Source organism: Podarcis vaucheri, assembly GCF_965113315.1.
Source record: "Podarcis vaucheri genome assembly, chromosome: 6".
Classification (NCBI taxonomy): Eukaryota; Metazoa; Chordata; class Lepidosauria; order Squamata; family Lacertidae; genus Podarcis; species Podarcis vaucheri.
In genome coordinates this window covers 62,750,355-62,766,330 of record NC_138764.1, presented here as the reverse complement: position 1 = coordinate 62,766,330, position 15,976 = coordinate 62,750,355, and the positions used below count along the sequence as shown (strand labels likewise).

Below are 15,976 nucleotides of genomic sequence, written 5' to 3'. Positions count from 1 at the left end.
CCAGGCAAAAATGCATCCAGTGCATACATGCCTATAGTGCAAAATTATACCATTTAACTGGTGCCGCCCTCAGTGCAAAGCTGTACATCTGGGAACTCTGCCTGCTTCAGTTAATTTTTCCTTACAGTTTACAAGGCTCCAAATTAGCCACTTCCTTCAACAAGAAACAGTTAAGAACTAGTTTACTAGTTTTAGAATAGGCTATTAAACAAGTAACTGAATAGCTCACATCACAAAGAGAATTGCATGTATGCACATGTTAGATATGAGCAAATCTAACTGTACCCCCCCCCCAAAAAAAATGGTCGCTCTGCAAAGTCAGTTGACTTGGCCAACTTCGGTGTGACGCCAGAAATAGCTGCAATAATTTCAATTTAAAACTTTCCCATATTGCTTTACTGCCACATGGACTATCAGGGGAAAGAGACTAAAAGAAAACAAATGGAGCAAAGAAGATAAATATGCAGGTTCTTTTTGACCTAAAAATTCTTGGTCATCTTATGCGGGGTAATATGTGTAGCCCAAGGTCCTCCAGCTCCTGCACTCTTGATTTCACAAAATACACAATACTAGATTTATAGCTCTGAAGAAATTGTAGCTTGCATGATCACAGGACAACCATGGAATCGGAAGAAACAGAGCTGTTTCTCCGACATGTCTTAACTTTTCCTCTACAACAGAAAGTGAATCTCTCTACCTATTCAATCACTAACCCATAGCAAGAACTCCATACGACAGCAAAATAAATACTAGTTGCATTCAGGGCTTTAATGGCAGCGTTATCGCTCCTACTGAGAACTGGAAAGAGATTCACAATCCAGCTCATCCCAGACTAACAAATCAGATTATGGTAGTCCTCTTGTGTTTATGGGTCATGTTGGAACCTCTCCTCCACCATCCCCCACCTTCCCCCTCAGCTATGTCAGGGTGGAATGCTATTTCCAGATGATTAACAGAGTGATTTTGGCTTTGTTACTGCTGCAACTTTCGTCACAAAGTGCAGGCAGTCTGAAGCTCTTTAGACAGTCACCTTCATTTGCACACCTTGATGTGTTCTGTTTCACATGGGGACAAAACAGTAGGGCCTGAACATGCCTGAGCAATATCCAACATGCCAATCTTCGGGAACATAGAAATTATCAAAAGCTGCAATTTCTGCAGCTTGAAATATGGGGTTACAGTTTTTTTAGTTTTAATGGATATATCTTAAAAGTGGGCCACGCAAGATGTCAGCAACCCATTCCCATAGCTGGCTAAATGTGAATGCCTAGTTCTAGAGTAGTGCTAGATAATACACTCCTTGCAATGTTTGAGATTTTTACACCTCCGTATAAAAGTTTATCAGGGTGGTTCACCAAAATTAAGAATAGAGGAAATACAATAGTGCCTTAATGCTATTACTGGGCCAAAAATAGAACTTTCAGTTCTAACAGGTGGGGGAAGGGGGACAGTGGCTTATTTCAGACATGATTTTTGCACCAAGAGAAAAGTGCTATAACTGCACGCCTCCCTGTTCCCTATTCTTGTGTACTATAATGCAAGACTTTATTAAATCTCAGTTTTCAGTGGAAAACTAGGGAAATCATATCCTAGTTTGTAATCAGAGATTAAACCTGGTTTCAGGTTTCCTGGTTCTAATGTAATAGGAAACTGATTTAAACAAACCCTGGTAGTTTTTCCATCAGAGTGCATAAGAGAAGGGAAAGGGAGGAAGGGCATATACAAGCGTAATGTTCATTCTCAGTCCAATGTACCATGGCTTATTAGCTAGAGATCAGCCTAAAGTGGGTCAACATGACTGTCTTTGATTTCATCAAGAAGGAAGCAACTAATCATAGTACTTCCAATACTGTGCTACGAATTCCATACACACAAGAACAAAATGATTGATAGACCAAAAAGTGAACTATGTGAATGAAAGATTGCTGAAAGGATTTTTTTATTTTATTTGGGGTATTTCTATACAATCTTCATAGTATTTTACTCTAAGATGGTCTACAGAGTGTCCAAGGAGGAAGAGGTTCAACAAAGGCAACCTGGAGACCAAGGATCAGAAATCACCCTGAGTGCCATTCTAGTCTCATCCCAGACCTTAAAATCCAAGGAAACTCTTAAAACTCTTAAAATTCATTCATCCCTAGATGACAGAACAAGTGCTCCAGCACTAAATAGCCTCAAATTGGATACATCACTGAGTGGAGGCATATAAAGATTTAAGAACACTGGAAGGAGAAGGATTTTCCTACTTCAGATTAACTAAAATTACTAGGATGACAAAACCCTTTCAAGGAAGAGATGGGTTTTTAAAAAGCTTCTCTCTCATTTCACCGATTCTTACTCCTGGGTTACCACTTTGTCAGGTCCATATGTAGTATAATGCAAACTGAACCTCATTAGAAACTGTCACACTCAACCTTGAACTTGGGTCAGGGGAGAGTACAGTACAAACGTTTAGGCCCATTGTACATAATAAATGAAGTTACATAGGTTTTCTTAGGGTGTACCATTTCAAGGTGCAATGGGGTGGCATCTGAATGCTTCCCACAGGGGGAGGGCTTGGTACACCAGGATAAAGAGTTTTAATCTTCTCTAAAGGGTGTTTCTCCTGATGCCATGGAGAAAATTCACCACCTGCAATCTGAAGTGGTACAGCCCAGGAAAGGATTTCCCACATAATTCCGGTGATTGTGAAAATAGGGTCTAAAAATATTGCTATTTCTCAGGAACTATGAGATTCCCTTCCACACACACACACACACACACACACAGGCTAGGTAAAATGTCACAAGCACAGACACATCATGCTGCCATGCCACCTTTAACAGACCTAGACAGTGCTATACTTACTTTATAATATGTCATAAATAATGTGTTAACATGCCACTCCAAGAAAGAACTAGCACCACAAGGAACCCATCACCAGTTTCTGGGGCAAAGCCTATACCTCAAACCATTTACATGCCGTAACCAAGAACTACAGAATCCGACAGACATTATTCAAACAATTCCTTTCTTTAGTTTATTTTAGTGCACTGTACTTCAAACAATATATTTTCAAAGCACATGAATATGTACAGTACCTTTAAAGGAAAAAAACAGCCCTACAGCGCATCAGCAAGCAAAAGCAGACATTTGATTTTATGCAATAATGTGTCAAATTTTGGAACAGAACTTTCTCCATGGGGCGGCATGGGCTAGGGGAGGGAAGAAGCGCCTGGTTATTCCAAGTCAGGGCAAGGCTACTATATCAAGGTTTGAGGCAGCAAAACTTAAAAATTCACATTGGACTTTTACTCTAGACTGTGAAAACACTGTAGAAACTCTATAAGCATTTTCTGCTGACACCAGAGCATGGAAACCTCTTTTATTTCAATAAATATTACATTATTAAGAAAAATGATAGTCAAATAGTAAGAATAGTCATGACGGGGTTTTTCATTTTGCCCTCTGCAAAAAGGTCAGATGCGCTCGTACTGGTTTCATAGTACAAGGAAATACATCAGTTATCAAAACATTGAGTATGTCTCCCTTTATTCCAGATGGCTTTAGAAAGTCAAGAACACACACACACACACACACAGAGAGAGAGAGAGAGAGAGAGAGAGAGAGAGAGACTCTTTAACTCTGGACATTTGCATAACTCAGTGCATAACAGGGAGTTTTTATCTGAAGTTCGCATCCTAGTGTAACACATGCATGTTCAAAAATGCTTTTCATTAGTTATATTTCATTCTGGCCCTATTGTTCTCTTAGAATCGATCGTCTAACAGCAACCAACCCCTTCTGCCTTCCCTTGAGAAAGTCCTTTCACAACAGACAAGAGATTGCATTATTGTAGGGAGACTAAAGCAGCGGGAGAGTTGATCTAGAACTTCCCTCATGCTTGGCCCAGTTCTGCTCTGGATTCCAAACCAACACTAGGCTGCATTACCACCAATACATGGACTCCACAAGAATGGTGTTATTTCTTTTACTGGTAGTTGCCCTTTTCAGTGATCAAGTAAGTTGTTCTACCCTGAGCAAGCTACATGGTAGAAGACACAATATAGGGCATTTCTACTACAGAACACACCAGATACATACAGTGGTACCTCGGGTTACATACGCTTCAAGTTTCATACGCTTCAGGTTTACAGACTCCACTAACCCAGAAATAGTACCTCGGGTTAAGAACTTTGCTTCAGGATGAGAACAGAAACTGTGCAGCAGCGGCACAGCGGCAGCAGGAGGCCCCATTAGCTAAAGTGGTGCTTCAGGTTAAGAACAGTTTCAGGTTAAGAACAGGCCTCCAGGATGAATTAAGTTGTTAACCCGAGGTACCACTGTACTTTGCACATACACCAGCCTCCTCTCTTACTCCTCTGAAAATATTTGTATAGTACGGTTGCCATACATCCGGAATTTCCCAGACATAGCCGGCAATCAGCTGTCAAAAACAGCCTCTCGGCAGAAATTGCTGAAATGTCTGGGAAAATCTTTACATATGGCAACCTGTGTCGGCAGTGTCTTTTTTTGTCGAGATTTTGCCAATAAAAAAAATAAAAGCTCAACCTTACAGTATAGCCCGGTAAATCCTATTTGAGTATCCTGTGGGAGGCGAGATACTAATTTCTGCACTATGGTTACTTTTAAGACTTCACACTGAAATACTATGGGAAAATAAAAACATTAGGTGCAGTCTGAAAGCGTACAAATTGAAACAAGCAGGACTCTCATTTGTAGATCATTTCTCTGAATGTGGTGATGGAGCCAAAAAATAGTTTCTATTTATTTTTTTTAACAAAAGGCTGCAAATAGCAAGAATTCTGTGTAGCTTTTGTTTCAACAGAAAAAAATGCTGGACAAAGTTAACCAATTGTACTCCATTATAAATTCCCCATCTCTAAAATGGGGATAACAGCAAACTGTCAAAGAGTATGTTAAAAAGATCAAGAATACAGAAATTTTAAAAGCGTTACAGAAATTAATAATACACAACCTGATCACAAATGTAGAACATTTCATCCAAATATAGATAGTGCAACAACTTTGTTATGAAAAAATGAAAATATAAAATCTCAAAAAAAAAAAGAGTATTAAGTTTTAATTTCTAATTGCCTAGGGAGAGAAATGATCGTTTCTGTCCTTTCGCTATGCCACACGTAACTCTCAGAATTACACGACCTGAAGTATGGGATACTTGAAACCAAATATTGGCCAGGCATAAAGGTAAATTTTAAGTTAGATGAACAAAAAGAAAATGCTCAGCATGATTGTTATGTTGTATTATTGAAATGCCACTTTATCTGACTGAATGAATAGGGCGTAGGAGAGAAAGCGACCTCAGTACAAAGATTTTTGGCACTCAAAATTAAAACGATGCCTCCTTCCATGAACATGAATGTTATGTTTACATCAGAGGCAAAAATAGGACAAGAAAAGGTCAGGGGCGAAGTTGACTGAAGTCCTGCAACTTAAATCTTTAAATCAGAACAATTGCTTTCCTTCACACCTGCAAATTCCACCTCAAGAGTCTACTGCAAAAGTAATATTAACATTCTTTCATCACCCAACTGCATAGTTTGGTCTAGTTAAAACACACATAAAATCTCAAAAAAGTGACTGCTTTTGATATATTTTGTAGAAAATGGTTTCTACTAGAAAGGGGGGGGGGTATAAGAGACGACTCTTCCTCCTCCTCCTCCTCTTCTTCTTCAGTTCTCCACTCTGCTATGCCAGCCTCCCCCTTCTACTTATTGGAAAAAAACCAGTCTGCACTTTTTCTTTAAGTGCGAGGGGAAAAACTGCTAAATTTTGCTTGCTAAGAAAGTATCTTGGCATTATAAACTGCCATCCACTTCAGATTAATGCACCCACCCTAGTAATACACGAAGGCAGAGAAATAGAAGAAAACCAGGGCACCGTTCATTAATGAACAAATGCAACTTGCCAGAGTCCGTAGCCATAGTCTCTGCTTGGAGAAGGTACCTTGTCAAAACAAATGCCAGGCAGCTGCAAGAAACAAAGGCACAACATCTTCTAAAATAGAAGCTGGGGCTTGCCTAAAACATTGTGTATGTCCAATAGTTGAACCAAGATGAATCAAAGAAGAGAGGGATGCCAACTCTCTGCATAAACTACTTGATATTTGCATACTCTCTGGAATTGGAAAAGGTCAATAATACTGAAAAGTGACCTCCAATAACCAACTTGTTCTAGACTGTTAGGCTCACTGGAAGATGAAGATGTAGCTTTGTATTGTATCCTTGGCACCCCTCTATGAACTTTTTCTTGCCTTCTTGAAATGCTTCTCAGTCAACTAGCTGGGCACACAAAAAATGTTTGCTGGGCATTTAAGTCAGCCGTAAGAACCTAGTTACACCATACAGAGTGCACCCACCCACCAAAAAATAGGAAGGCAGAGAGATGTTAACAGTACTGTTTCCACTCCCTTGTCTAGGCAAAGATAATGCTGCTTCAGCCTGAGCTAGGAGGAGATAGTCATCAATTCCAACTGGCTGTTTATTGTGACGTTAAGGGCTGGCTGTAACTAATCAGATTGCAGAAAAACAACTTGCCACAAACAGTCCAGTTATGTCAATTATCTGATATTCAGCATTTCCACCTTTAATCCCACATCTGGCAAATCAGGACCTAAACCAAAAGGCGGCAGCATCCTTTCACACGTAAATCGGAAGAGCTCTGTGACCCAGACCTTCGTCCATCTGGGAAGCCATTTCTGAGAGTCCCAAGAATATCTTCAGGGCAGAAAAATGGGCAGAGCTGGGTCAAATTCAGGTCATGCTATGGAGTGCTTTCTATACAAAACACACTGGGTTCAAGTTTAAAAACTCCCTACTAGGTTACAAACATAAATCATTTGTAAATATTAATGAATGTTGAATAACAAGAAGGCAAAGAATTATTCTATAGGGTACACCAGGAAAATTAAGGTACGAAGTGTTTGACGATGCTCAAATATCACTTTGCTCCATTATACTGGCATGGTATTGCCCTTCATCTAAAAATCCAGCTGTTCCCTACCTCACTACAATGGATGAAGTCCTGCTATTTGACAGGATCTACTGCCTCTCCCATTATATACTTCGAGTCTTTGCTGCTGGCAGAAAAACAGGCTTTCTGCATCGCCTCCAATCCTACACACACACACACACACACACACACACACACACACCACAAGCAAGCTTTTTTTCACCCTGTTCATGTGGTCAAGTACCTTATTTACAGAGGCTTTTCTAAGGTGCCCAACACCAAGAAGTACACCCAACTACTTCACTGTAATTCTATTCCAAAACAGGGGTAACTGTCGTTGAAATTAGATGTTACTGAAGCAATGACCCACCCAAAGCAACACAGGATGATCACAGCACAACCAAAAAGTGAACTAGACAGTCTAGGTCTTGAAACACAGGTCAACACCATCTACTTATATCGGCCTTTTGCCTAAGAGAAAACAATCACTATGTTTTATTTGAATATACCTGGATTGTCATTTGTAAAGCTTAAAATATGTGTGAACTAGAAGTGTATATAGGAAATAGACCATAGGAAAACCCTAGAAAAACTGCCTGAAAATATCAACTAATTCATCTACACTCTTCTTTGCCGCTTCCCATGTTTTATTTGTTTGTATGGGGCCATGGGATATGGGAGAACAGTTTTAAGCCGCTGGCCACTCCTAGATTTTTTAAAAGAGGAATGACTGGTTTTTAACTGAACAAACTGCCTCTTTGGGGATGGGATATATTCCCCAAAACTGCTTTGTTCACTCCCGCATGTGTGAGTCATTACACAGTTTCCTTTTGACAGGATCAAACAGTGCCAGATAAATCCAGAAGCATGTTAGCTCCTATGCTGCCCTCAAGGAACACACTATACACATGCTCCGTTGCCTAATACTGCAGAGGCACACTGGTCATTTCACTGTCTTCATGCAGGATGCTTTATGCTTTACCTGATAGTGCTATTCCACCCTTCTTGTGTTTATACAGGCAAGTAGGGCTCTCTTCTAAACCATACTAGCATAAATTCAGGAAGCTAAATAGACTGAGGAGAAATAGTGCCAGGATAGTGTTCATGTTAAAATACCCAGGTTCATTGGCATACAGCTGCTATATACAAATGGGCAAATGCTCCCTTTCTTCAAAAAAGATACAAACTTCTCTTCCTTTATGAATTTGTAGGGATTTTCCTTATTCATATTTCGTGAACTAGTGAAGCAAAGTCAAGCTTCTCACAGAGAATGACTTTTATTTATTTATTTAACAAGATTTATATACCGCTTGATTGTAATAAAACCTCAAAGCGGCTTGCCAAACCTTGCGGGAAAGCCTCTCCCCACTTCGAAGTATGAACTGTTTAGTTTACCCCTGTATTAACACACTTGCCCGGTAGCCATAAACAATAAGGAATTGCATGCAAGTGAGCTAATGGACTGACAGACGATGGATGGGGCACTCCAGCAAGTAAGTTGCTGCAGGACAGAAGCTGCCTCCTCTTCACCCAGTACAGACATGCAGCAGGCTGCTGGGAGAGGAGCAGAGTTCTCTGTCCCTCTTCTGCCAACCCCTGTCGGCTAATTAAAACATGTGCATGCCAGTGACTTCCATAGGTTTGTTTCCAACTCTGGTTTAGCTGCTGCCTATATGCTAATGCCCGTTCAAAGGCACCACGTGGTAAAGTTTCGCCAGTGGGGCAGAATGAGAAGCAGCATATCAAAACAGGGCAACAGTGGCTTCTCTCTCCCACCCAAGTATTTCCAATGCTTGTGTTTTTTTATCGATACTTAGAATTTTTATAGTGTGCTTTTATGAAGTTTGCATGCAGTTAACGTAATACTCCATCCAGAATGCCAGGATACGCAACAACCCTTAATGGTGGCAGAAATCCTCGTCTGCTGATCCATTTGTTGTTGAAAGTCCTGAAACGGATGGAAGTGTTTCAGGTAAGCGGGCAGTGAATTGATCAGATTCTGTCTCTTTACAAGGACATGGAGGTTGGGTGACACATGCAGGCTAGCAGATAACAAATGCTGATATTGCCATAAAGACCAAGTCAGTAGAGAACGATGTACAATAATGAATTTGAAAGAGTCAGATTCACAATGCTAACTAACACCTTGTCAGGGAAACTCTACTGAGCTGATGAGATACTTACATTGCAAAGTTTTCAATAACCGTCCTCTATACAGACAACCTCTGTTCACCAGACATAGCAGGGTTTTTATAAAACAAAACGAGAGTCCAGGTTTTCCCAATGAATCCCCACACTATGGATCTTGGCTTAAATTACCTTATGTATACAAATGTGCAAGTGCACTTGTACTTTTTAATATATCCTTCTTCCTAGTTCAGCTTTTTAACCCTTTCCTAAAATCAGGATCTCTGTGGAAAATATATTAACGGATAGAAATTCAATAATCAACTGAACCACCAGTTCAAACGTGCGCACACATATATACACTGTTATAAGACAAATTGAAACTGAATTCTGGAAATGTTCTATCTACTGCATTCCCCCCTGTATTGCTTCAAAACCCTTTTCACGTAAGACAAGCAGATTTTTCAAAGAAAATAAAAACTGTTTTAAATTCCATGTGCAAACTGCACACACTAGAACTGAAACTCCAGTGTGGGTAGAAGAACAAAGTCAAATGTGAAAATAGTATTTTTAACTTAAAAACAAAACAAACATTTCAAAAGCCTCCCTCTTGACTACCAAGAAAAAAATGTTTATGACCAGTGAAGGAGCTTCTGAGACAAAGCAGGACAATGAATGAATATAGAAATGTATGTGTCTATTTGATCCAAAGCCAGAAAAATTAACAGAACAAATCAACAAATAGAAGTGAATGAAATCTAAGTTTGTGGCATGGATGCCAATTTCAAAGTTTATATAATAGTAAAACTGCATTCAAAATTTGAAAATTTATTATTTTGTTAATCATATCGCCTATCACACACCTCCCAGGTACAGATTTCCCTCATATAATTTAAGTCATCACTCTTTTCCTATCAACAACAATTCTGAAGGTGTGTTTTAACCTGCCATGTGGCAATTACTCCCAGTGTAAAGAGGAAATCACTCAGCCCTGGAGGCAAGTGAATTAGCCAAGTTTGAAAGGTGGCATCCTGTTCTATGCAACAGCACAACAATGCCAAATTGAAAATAATTAAATCAAAACGGGCATCAGTGGGACTTGTTTTGAAGTTGTTGTCTTTAAATCATGTTAAAGATCTTTTATTGCCCTCTCTTAAGACAACTGGGATAAAACAATATATTTTTGCAGGCAAAAGCAAGTTCCTCCATAAGGAAGCAATAAGAGAGCCTTTTTCTACCCTGAAGGCCAAACCATACACAAGCAGAGTTTGATTATAACGGCTGATAACGAATTTCTTGCAGGATCTCAGTGCCAAGAACCTGTGTAACAATATGTTGTCTTCCTGAAGCACAGGGCACAGATGAGTAGCTTTATATGATGTTATCCCCTAACCTTTTTTTAGAGTGAATGCCTTTTCTAGAAACAAACACCTGCTACCAGTAAAGAAGGACTTTGGTGAACAAATGACTTCTCTCTCCGCTTCAACTTACAGGGAAAATCACTGATTGGAAGTGCGAAACGGAGGTGGAAAGCTCTTTACTAAATGGTGCCAAGCTATAAAATTTACATTCTAAGGGAAGGGGAGGACATATATGCCCATCTTTTCTGTTAGATCCATCTCTTCCCCCTCTAGTTTTAAGGTGGGGGTTCAGAATTCTGACTCTCCCCAGTTCTCACACAGGCACACACCATGGTTACTTGGAAGTAACTCCCATTGAACTTAGCGAGATTTATTTCTGGGTGAATTGCACTGTATGTCACTTTAAAAAGCAAAATACAACAGTATCTTTTCTTCCTCCAACTTCGATCTCCCCCCACATGCAACAGAAACATTTCAGCCATCACCCCCTCCATTCCCCATTTCAGCCCCACAGCGAGACACACACAAACATTATCAGATTCAAATGCATCCCCTCTGCCATGAGAAAAGAAAAGCTCTTAGGCTTCTTTGGGCAAAAACTTCACAACTGACTGCACATAGTTCCCGGCTTGGTTATTAGAAAAGAAAAAGAGAAAGCGCCTGAAGTGGTTATTTTATTTGCTCTTTGTTTTATAGATTTCCCCCCTTTCTTCTTAAAGAAACCCTCCTTTCTATAAAGAGAATCTGAATTAGAGATCCACCAGATTTTTTGCTATTATTGATTGTACTCTTAATAAATAAAAGAGCAATCAAAATGTTAATATAATAAGAAAATATGCAGTGTAAATTGAATGAACTATTCACTCCAAATTATTTTCTCAATTATTACATCCTTTAGTCCTACATGCAAACAAAAAAACTTTTCTTATTATAATCCTAAACTGTGACATTTGAGTATCAGATGAACTTGACAACTTCATGGTCTAGAAAGTTACCAGTCCGGGAAGAAAGAAATTCCATGCCTATTTACCCAGCTTTCCTTACAATATTACACAATGGAGCTGTGAAAAGGCAGCCTACTGTATATATCTTACTCTGCAAGAAGGTTTTTGCCTAACACCAATGCTTAGTGCCTGTGGGACTGAAGTACCCCCCCCCCTTTTAATCTTTGCTTTAAAAGAATTCAAAAATGGATGGGAGAGAAGGTTTTTGATCATATATTTCCATGCCAAAATACTCAAATTAATCATATAAGATAGCACTTTACTAGAGAAACATATTTCCTTTTCATTATGTTTGTAGTTTTAAAATATAACTAATCACTTGCATCAATTGTAACGAAATAGATGTTCTCCCCACTCAAAGTTTAGATGTTTACATTCTATGCACATACGCATAAGCATTAAGTTTTGAAGATTTGTTTAAACTTCCAAGAACTTTATACAAAATCAATTCAAAATACAGGAAACACAGGGGCTCAGCAATTTACTCCACTTCAATGTGCACCCATTTCTGAGGGGGAGAAAATAAAGGAACAAAGATTTGGAATCAGAACCAACACACACACACACACACCCCCCCCGGACCTGGTTTGCACAAAAAATTATGAATCTGGTTCTGACCATCTTTCTTAGTTTAAATCTGACTGGGTTTTTTAAAAACTTGAGAGGGGAAGGGGGTTAAATATTTTAAATCATGTTATACAAGCATCACTCACCTGCAATATATGCTCTCAGTTTAAAGTACAATTAACAGAAATTAAGAAATGTTAAATATGTGTAAAAACGGTTTAGGATCCTGGATGCTACTGCAGGCAGCATACACAACTCACAGGGCCCAGTGCCTAAGGAAGTAACACACTGTGACAATTTGACAGAAAATGGCCTGTGAGCAACACAAGCCCCTTTTTGTGTAAATGTTTTAACATGTAGTAATATATCTGTAGAATACTACACTATTTCTGTTGTTGATTATACCCACCTTTTAACACAATGTAATAATTCTTTTTTATTGTACACCCCACAGCTTTTCTGAAAGCATTAAACTGAAGTTATAAGCCATTGCTAAAAACTGGAGTAAATTTTTGTCTCCAAAGAAACAGTATTTCGGACTGAGCACTTGATTGAAGTCAGCAATGGACCCTGGAATGGGATCTGTAGTGAAATTCCTTAGGGCTAAATTAAGAAGAGACAAATCTCACTATGAGTTTGTCAAATGCATTCCTTGTAATACTGCGCTTCAAAAGATCTTTTAGAGTCTAAGTGTCTCTAATGAATTAGTATACCTATTCTCATCCATTTGAAGTTTATTTTGAACTTGAGGAGAGATGATTAAATGATTTCATTTTTTAAATACCAAATTCAATGGGAGTTTTTGTTTCAGATCACATACCCAAAAAATGGTCTGCCAAAATAAAACCATTTTTAACACTCCCCCCCATATTTGAACTCATCTGCGTTACGTAGCATTCAGAACTTTATCACTTATGAAAATTTATAAAACAACCAAGATCCGTAACTTTATTAATTATTCTGCTGTGTGTCAATGGTGATGAAAATGATGATAGAAATTGAGCATTATCTTCACAGACCCATGTCAACTACAAGTTTTAAAATAATTATTACTTGAAACTTCTCAGCTGCCCAAGAAAGGCTGGTAATGAATTTGCTCCCTTTCTCTTAATGACCGACTAATGCTCACAAAACTATGATAAACCTACTAGAAGACCCAGTCCCAATTCACAATCACAGCAAAATATCTATTGAGCTCCTTTTTTAAAAAAATATGTTGATGTTTTAGGTTGTTTTTTAAGATTTGTGCTTTTAAAAAGTTTTCTCAGTTAGGCGAAACCTATACAGATAAACCGAGAACATCACTTCTAAGCTCCTAAGTCTGAATATAAAATTTCCCCTTTCAAGTTTCAATCACCATGGCATTTAAATTATATATATTTGCACCTTTCCCACTTTTATATAGGTTATATAAAAATTTATATAGGTTTCCCCCCCCCCCTTTTAGGGAGCACTGGGATGGCATCACATTGTATTATAGTGAACAATGGATACGATCATTTCTTTGCTAATTTTAGTTCAAGTTTGCTGCTCTAAGGGCTATTAGAAACATTTCTAATTCAGAGGTGGCATTTAAAGGTGGGAGTAGAAGACAAACCGACAAGAAGCTAAGGAGATAGACTGAAAGACTGATTGGGCCAAAAACATTACCTGACAGCAATACATACGTTTTGTGCATTTAAGAAATATATAAAACGAGGAAGATAAGCTCATTTAAGAATGTAGATGATGAAGTGAACTACTGTAACAACAGAGTATATTTATTGCTACCTTCCCAGCAGGAAATAATAATTTAAAGAGCCATTAAAAGTTTTTTTTTAGACTTGTTATTTAGAATAAAGCAAATTTAAATTTCAGCCACCGTATAAAAACCGGTAAGAAATAAGGGGAATTCAGGATTTATGAAATATTTTTCTAGCATCTCTACCACCTCAAAGTTTTATTACCCTAAAGAATAGACCTAAGCCAGAGAGCCGATCTTTTCACTAGAAAAAAAACTTTCCTATCCGTTGCCAACTTGTTTGCCAGGAAAAAGTTATTTCAGAGTGGGGAAGACAAGAAATTCTGCTATCCCAATTCAGGATCTCACCCCCACTCTAAATGTGTACTCAAGAAGACCATAAATGTGAGTGCCTTTGAGCCTATCCATCCTGTCAATCACAATAAATTGTAATTCAAAGACACACTTACAGGACTGATTGATCTGCAGAAACCCCAAAGCGGTTTTGCAACATCTACTCCCCACCCCTCTTCACATTCACAAAACAGAGGAACAAAAAAAAAAAAAAAATCCACTCACTGCATGCTTCTTCCTTCATTTTCCCTATAAGCAAGAACCTCTTATCCCTGCCTCCCATCCTCACAGCTCCCCCCATGAACAAAGAGAAAAGCTTTCCAACACCCCCAACTAGTCTCACATATCCGATTCCTTTGGTTTCCATGCCACCCTCTGTAAATCCCAGCTGAAAAGTTATTTCCACCAGCACCTCTCTTTGTCTGGAGTGCTCCGTTTTCCGGGTACCCCGAACTTTCACGCGTCTCTTTTACTAAAAGGCACTGATAAATTAAACCGAGAGGAGGCTGCCTTCGCCAAGTAGTTTTTCTATATATATATATTTTCCACATACACACCCTAACATCCTTGAGGTTGCAATCTCAGAGGGAGAAAGAGAGTAAGGAAGGATGCGGGAAAGGGGGGTGAGGGAGAAGGGAGGGAATCAACAAAGCATAAATCTCAGCCTCCTCTACACACCTGCTTTTTCCAAAACACCTGGGGGGCAGGCGCAACAGACCGGCCAGTTTATCAACTTTAAGTCGTTCCTGATCGCAAATATTCAATGCAAGGTATATATATATCTCTTTAAAGCAGAAGAGTGCGCGCGGCTGGGGGGGGGGGGTAGAGAGAAAGAGGAAGGAACTACTGTATGGATTAAAAACTAAACTAGCACTGAAAGTTTAAGAAGAGGGGGGAGGGGAGGGTTGTTGTTGTTGTTGCTGCTGCTGCTGCGGCGGCTGCTGCTACTGTTAAAAGATCCCACCAACCTGTTTCGATCTACAGCGCCTGGAATCGGGTCTCAACTTTTAACACCCCCCACTTGGAGCATGTGGCTGCCTCTTTGCTGCTGCTGCTGCTGCTGCTGCCGCCGCCGCTGCTACCGCCGTTGCCGCCGCCGCCGCCTCGTCCAGCTTCGTCCCTTGCGGAGCAGAAATGCCTCCAGCTCCCAGCAGCCCGAGGTTCCCCCAAAGTTAAACACCTCGGAGACAAAGAGAGAGAGACAGAGAAAGAGAGAGAGAGAGAGAGAGAGAGAAAGAGGGAGAAGCAAGCCGACAGAGAGAGAGGAGAGAAAGCACTAACACAGTTCAGGCATGATCATACTTTTCTCTTGCCAAAGGCTTTGCCGCTTTCTTCTCTTATTGTATTCGGGGGGGGGGTCCCGTTTCTTCTTCCTTCACCCCTTTCTCCTGTTCCGTTTTCCTCAATGGAAGTCTCAGAGGCGGGCGGGGGGGGAGGGGGGAGTCAATCTTATGTCTCGGGTCCCTCCTCTCTCTGTCCCATTCAGATGTGGAGATCAGCCTCTAATCACAGGGGTTGTGTCTGTACTGGAGATGTGACTTGAGAGCTGGGAAGGGAGGGGAGGGGGGAAAGAGAGAGAGAGAGAGAGAGAGTTACTTCCAGTTCTACCATAATCCATCTAAAGCAGGTGCAGCTCTTTTCCAAGCCCACAGGTCCTGAATGGGAAAGGAAGCCACGGGCGAGGAGCGCGGAGGAGAGGGGAAGGAAAGGTTTTTTTGAATCGAGGCAAGCAAAAGGAAGCGAGGCCCCTCTCTCAAGTCACTTTTGGGGGCCTTTAATACCTGAAATCGTGATTTCTCCGCACTTTTAATGTGTTAAGTTTCCCCTCCTTTCTTATATATTTAAGGGAGGGGGATAATAAGGGGTACATA

The 15,976-nt window shown here is 39.9% G+C and overlaps 1 protein-coding gene across 2 annotated transcripts in view; it reads right to left on the bottom strand.

The window, feature by feature from the left end:
• The window catches only part of FOXP4 (forkhead box P4), a 160,803-nt gene extending 145,184 nt beyond the window's left edge, over nt 1-15,619 (bottom strand). Inside the window, exon 1 of one of the 2 annotated variants that reach the window (XM_082226855.1) lies at nt 15,408-15,619. The gene's annotated coding sequence lies outside the window, so the exon portion shown is untranslated. Of the gene's footprint in view, nt 1-15,073; nt 15,220-15,407 lie in introns of those variants that run through there. The other variant, XM_082226856.1, reaches the window with a different exon arrangement.
• Nucleotides 15,620-15,976: the final 357 nt, after the last annotated feature.